Raw genomic sequence first — 6,184 nt, 5'->3', positions numbered from 1 at the left:
AGGTGAGAGATGGACAGAAAGCCAGTCCTGTTTGACAAGGAGGAATGGAGGAAAGGGAACGCAGACGGAGACTAACCAGAAGCAGGACGCTCATTGCAGGAGCTCGTCTCCAGTGGTCTCTTCCTTCTCAGGGAAGGAGAAGGAGAGGCCTCATGCTATGAATGGAGAGCAGAAAAGGTGTGGAAAAGGTATTTTTTTTAACCAAGGTTTTATCTACATTCAGATGTGCACAAACCCTCAAAACTCTGTTTGCAGTTGTTCTAAATCAGAAATCCAAAACTTCTGCCCATTACAGCACCCCGAAGAGTGGAAATACAAAATGTTGATAGAAGCACACTCCAATCAGGTGAAAATGAGAGACAGAGCTGCCAGCAGAAAGCAGGACTGGAGGGCAGCATGGAGGACCCCGGGGGAAGCTGGAGCCTGTGAACTTTTAGTGACACCAGTCAGCAAACTTCCAGGAAAGGCCTGGACAATCTCTTAATCTAATTGAGCAATTTAACACATCGGACCTTCAGCAATAAGAACCTGACCTCATCCGTCCCGTGAACATGAAAAGCTGAAAGAAACAAATATCTAGCCAAGAGCAGAAGAAAAATATAATAAATGTAGTCATTTTCGTGGGACATATCAGCCCCTCAGGTACATACAAATCTAAACTAAAGTTGTACCCTTTTTGTACTCAACTAAGAGTACCGTGTGCATTCACTGAAAGTTACCAATCACTCACTTAATAGGCGCATACATAGGATGATGTTACTATTACAAAGTTTATGTGAAGTTAGAGAAATATAAGCCCTTCATATTCTAAAAATTCAGTTCCTCCTGAGTAGGAAACAACCCAGTTCTTCCCTACTGTGTGTTTCTTTCCCATCTATCTCCCTGACTACCCACACAGCACACTTTACTTCTGGGCACCCAATGTGTGGGAGGTTTTATCCACATCACGTTGTTCTCCAGCACCAGCTGGGTGCCCTACAATTTCATTCCATTCTGACACTATCTACCTGGAGACAGCATCAGATCCCACAGGGTCAGGACTTAGTCCCACCAGACTGTCCCCCACTTCAGATACCAGTTGCGAGTCCAGGCTGTCACCTATGCTTCTGACCTATTGGCCCTAAAGCTGAGGTTCCCACAACCCCCGCCTTGGGTTCAATTAATTCACTAGAGTGGCTCATGGAACTCAGGAAAACAGTTTACTTACATTTACTGGTTTATTACAAAAGGATATGCTAAAGGACACAGATGAACATCTAGATGGAAGAGACGCTAAGGCAAGGTGTGTGGGGAAGGCGCTGAGCTCCCATGTCCTCTCTGGGCGCACTGTTCTCCCTGCACCTCCACCTGTTCACCACCCTAGAAGCTATCTGAACCCCATACATCTAGGTTTTATGGAGGCCTCCTAAGGATGCATGATCAACTATTCATTCTACTTCCAGCTCCCCTCCCCTCTCTTAAAATCCCAAGCTCTCATCATGGTTTGGTCTTTCTGGTAACTGGCTCCCATCCAAGAGCCATCCAGGACCCACCCAGAGTCCCCTCATGGGAAAAAAGATGCTCACCGTATTCTTATCACTTAGGTATTTACAAGGGCTTTAGGAATCCTGTGTCAGGAACAGGTTAAAGACTAAATATTAGAACAAGAGATGCTCCCAGTACACTTACCACTTAGGAAATTACAAAGGTTTTAGGAGCTCTGTACCAGGAATGGGGGCAGAGACCAATATATATATTTTTTTCTATTACTTTACACCTTCAAAAACCTGTTCAGTTGTCTTAAATCAAACTTTTAAAATTTCCTCTATCACACTGTAGGGATATAATAGGAATACAAAATATTGAAAGGATTTCCATTCCCAATGGCAAAAACAGCCTTTGTTGTTTCTCTTTATCTGAAACGTTTGTCTTCTCCACTTATACCACCACCCTCATAGCCTCTCACTCCAGCTGCCTCTTTTCCAGTGAGTCAATATTCTCCTCTTCCCATAAGACTCTTAACATTCCCTCCAGAGCCCTCCCATGTCTTGACTGCAAACACACTGGCAATGGGATGACACACTACCTTGTGCAGCCACACCCTGCATAGTTCAGGGATGCCCAGAACATAAAACTCAGTAAGTATGCAAAAGGCCCCCACAACTCTCTTGGAGGGAAAGTTAGATCCCAACCTCACACCACACACCCACAAAAAATTCCAGATAAACCAAGATTTAAATGAAAAAGGAAACCATAAAAGAATGAGGAGGAAAAAGGTTGGAGAATATTTTAATAACCTCAAGGTGAAGAAGGCCTTTTTAAATTTTGCCATAAAACTAAGAAGCCACAAAAGCAATGATTGATGGATTCAACTACATAAAAATGTTTAAATTTCTGTATATCTCAGAATACCATGAGCAAGATCAAAAGAAATTTTACTTTGTATCACAGACCAAGAACTAATTTTGTCCATGAATAAAGAGCTCTTGCAAATCAACTGGAAGAAACATTTTTAAAGTGCACTATACCACTCAAAATAAAAGAGATGTAAACTTAAGCTACAATGAGAGAGCAGCATCCAACAATCAGATTGGCGAAGATCAAAATATTTGAGAATACCATGCTGGCAATAATTTATAGAAACAGGTACATCGCTGCATTGCTGGTGGGGATATAAATGATCATAACCTCTTGGAAGGCAATTTGACAGTAATCACTAAAATTGAAAGTACATGTGTTGTTCAAACCAGCAGATGACTCATGGATATTTACCCATAAATATATTCCCACAGGTGAAAATTCACTTTTTTATGTAACAACAAAAAATTGGAAACAACCTAAATGCCCTTCCACGGAAGATTGAGATAATCAATCTGAACTGATTGAGTTGTCATGTATTGAGATGGGTAGATCTCCAAGATATAGTTAAGGGGAAAATGATATGGTTCAGAAGACTGTATACACAGTATGCTACTATCTGTAGGAAAAGAAGACACAGATACATATATACTTATCATCTGTATAAAAAATATATGTACAAATGTATGTACACATTTATAAATATCTAACGGACCTCTAGAAATATATGAGAAGCTGGGAACAATGATTGGGAATTAGATGGCTGGAAAATCAGAGAAGGAAGAAGATTTTCTATTCAACATACTTGATGTGGGTATTTTGTATCTTTAATACATGCTAACCAATGCCCAGCAAACTAGCAAGGATGCCAATAACTTACATAAACATAAAGCTCGCTTAACACTCCATAAAAGTATAGGAAGTCTGACCAGGATCGGCTGACATTATCTCTGAAAGAATAGAGCCTGAAATCAGGAAGCCTGAAGTTCTTCTCTACATCGGAATTCTGCCTGAACATTACAGCTTAACATTCTTGTGGGCCCAGAAAACACATATGTGCAGTGGTCAGTAGCCTCACTGGTGAGCAGAATAGAACAACTCAAGTAGCTGCTGGATGAGCCAAGGAAGCTTCCTTGTTACCACCGTTACGTGACTCTGGCTTAGTTCCAATCCTAATTGAAGGTTAATTTTTTAATAATTTAGATTGTTATAATCACAAAAATTAAAACCATCAGCGGAAAACAATCACCAAATTGTCCTGATTCGATCTGAAGGAGCATTTCTTCTGGCTCAACTCCAGGAAAAGCCAAGATGGCCTCTGAGTTAAGTTTGAGTCTGATTAAAACCTCCCCCCCCCCAAGACTGTACTTAGGCCCCTTTGTGGACTGCTTGTCATCAAAGAAATCTGGCACATTATGTCGAAGAGAAAGATTAATGTGATTCCCAAGCAAACCTAACAGTGAAATTCAACCACAGTTACTCAAGTTGATAAATGATTCAGAGTACGGGTACACTGTTGTAAAACGCAATTGACTTTTTATAAAACAGGGAAGCAATTTCTTTTCTTACATTTTCTCCTCCAGCATTTCTGAGCAGTTACATTAGGAAGTGGCTGTTTCCCCTGGCAGCTGGGCTCTGTATCTCCACCACCGGAGAAGCAATTTCCAGTGCTACAAACATCTGGAGATCTGGCTCATTACAAAAAACAAAAAACAAAACAAAACAACAACAAAAAAAAAAAACCACAAAAAACCACCACAACTTCAACTTCTATTTGGAGACTTTAAAGAACATACTTCAGACCATGCATTAAACACTAGTGTTAATCATTGCCAGAAAGGCAAGGGTGGAATACAGGTAAATTGAACCTAAACCCAAAGTTATTTTGCAGTACCTTGGACTCTAGGTCTTGTGAACAATGAGGCTATGAACCCAGCACCCAGCACACATGTGAGTGTCAGGAATTTTCCAGTTCCATTATAATTCTAATAACTTATCTTACTGTGCTACCGAGGTAGGACACGTCTTCTGTTTCCTCATCTGAAAAAAAAAAAAAATCAACCTCGTCCACCTATGTTAGGGTTGTGGTGAAATCCAGTTTACTGTGCCTAGCACCGTATTCTCTCTGGGAGGAATAGCTTAGCAACTAAATATCTTTTTAAATTGTAGGCAAAAATGAGAAAGTGAAAACCTAGTTTTACCTATCACAAAACTTTATAGCATAAAGATATCTATTCGACTCTACTCACAAATACATACGTAGTAATTTTTTCTCAATTTGCTTACACATTTCTAATCTTTTCTAACATAAAGAAGAAAAAAGGATCTCTGGATACTTCCCAGAGTGGATGCATTTTTTTCTTGCCGGGCGTATAGCCAATAAAGATTAAACTGGAGAGGGAATGGATATGACCTTGGGCAAGCACGTTAACCCCTCAGGAAGTCAGCCTCCTCTGTAAAAGAAGAAAACCGGACAAATTAAGTACTCCTCAAGCCACAGTGTATTTTGGAATTGCCTGGAGAGCATCTTGGCCATTGGAGTAGGGTCTCTGCATCTGTAATTTTTTTTTTATGAACTCCCTCAAGAGATTCTTCTGATACACACCAAAGTTAGAGAATCTCTAAATCCAATAATCTCTGAAGTCATTTCCTGCTCTAACAATCATTAATCTTTTTTTAAACATACCTTCCCTGTGTATATATAGATAATCTCATAAAAATGCAAAACCGCAATCATATAATGCTTTAGGGACATTTTCTTCTATTTTCCTTTTTTGTGTGGCTTCCCCTCCCACTGTTTGTCCCTTTCTGCCCACAGCAGTCACCTTCCTTCCACAGGACCCTAAATGAACACTGTTTCAGTGATCTTAAAGCAGGCAGAGTCCTGCGGCACCCTTTTTATGGACTGGGATGCTGAATCTCAAATCTCAAATGTATCTTTCTTAATCTAATTGAAAGTATCAATTATGTGCAAATTCTCTGTCTTCTCTCACTCGGTCTCCCTTGCCACCATCCAAATAACCTCATCTAAAGCGCAAGTGCTCCTGCGCGATCACAATTGTTTCTGCCTCTGTCTCCAGGGCCGACCTCGGTGCTCGGTAGGCACTTGGTATTGTTTGTTGACTGACTAACCGGCTTTCAAAAGGGGAAAATTTCAGTCTTTTCCCTTGCTGCTTTGTGACTCTTTGTGGGTCATTGTCTTGCCTGAATAGGTGAGCGTAAGAATGCCAGAGCTGAATGAAGGCTGCGAAGGAGCCAGGAAGAGAGAACCCACAGTCTCCCATGAGCCCCATCTCTCTCAACTCACAGGCAAAAGAGACTCTAGAAATGGACACTGTGTATACAAAAATAAGAAAAAGGGGCACCTAGGTGGCTCAGTCATTAAGCATCTGCCTTCGGCTCAGGGCGTGATCCCGGCGTTCTGGGATCGAGCCCCACATTGGGCTCCTCTGCTGGAAGCCTGCTTCTTCCTCTCCTACTCCCCCTGCTTGTGTTCCCTCTCTCACTGGCTGTCTCTCTCCCTGTCAAATAAATAAATAAAATCTTTAAAAAACAAAAAAAAACGAAACAAACTTACATTTAAAAAAATAAAATAAAAAAATAACGGCTCTCTTCAAAATAGTTAAATAGAGTCCTTCAAAAGATCATACCCAAACCTAAATACCATGGGAAATCTCATAAAAGTTTTTAACATTCAGTTTCATTTTACTACACTTTGTTAAATGTTTACATTTGGCAAGAAATTAATAAATATTTTACTGATGGACGGAAATCTTCATGAGACTGAAATTCAATTAGTTTGCTTGGGACCGAAACACTTCCTTTGGCAAATCTCTATGGATAAGAA

The sequence above is a fragment of the Ursus arctos genome, unplaced genomic scaffold (assembly GCF_023065955.2).
Source record: "Ursus arctos isolate Adak ecotype North America unplaced genomic scaffold, UrsArc2.0 scaffold_26, whole genome shotgun sequence".
Lineage (NCBI taxonomy): Eukaryota > Metazoa > Chordata > Mammalia > Carnivora > Ursidae > Ursus > Ursus arctos.
The sequence above is the reverse complement of the archived record's forward strand: the minus strand, read 5'-3'. Positions refer to the sequence as shown.